General features: G+C 49.8%; 1 protein-coding gene across 1 annotated transcript in view; it reads right to left on the bottom strand.

Moving 5' to 3' along the window:
- The window catches only part of NEK8 (NIMA-related kinase 8), a gene marked incomplete at its 5' end in the record, with an annotated part of 10,048 nt that overhangs the window by 3,640 nt on the left and 6,207 nt on the right, over positions 1-201 (bottom strand). The gene's annotated exons all lie outside the window — the stretch shown is intronic.

Here is a 201-nt window from a genome sequence, read left to right as displayed (position 1 = left end):
GGCAACATCCCAGTTTTCATCCAACACAAACACCAGAGAAATGTTTTTTTGTTCCAAACAGTCTTCAAAGGGTTTAGAGACTACGTGCACGCAGCACAGAAGATAATGCAAACATCTCTGGGGCGGAAGAAAGCAGCCAGCACAAGGGTTTGGAGAGGGAATAGGTTCAGCCGAAGGGCTGGGATTCGCCCCCCTGCCCAT

Source organism: Pterocles gutturalis, unplaced genomic scaffold (genome assembly GCF_000699245.1).
Source record: "Pterocles gutturalis isolate BGI_N339 unplaced genomic scaffold, ASM69924v1 scaffold31222, whole genome shotgun sequence".
In the NCBI taxonomy this organism is placed as follows: domain Eukaryota; kingdom Metazoa; phylum Chordata; class Aves; order Pterocliformes; family Pteroclidae; genus Pterocles; species Pterocles gutturalis.
This window is presented reverse-complemented; position numbering and strand designations above follow the sequence as displayed.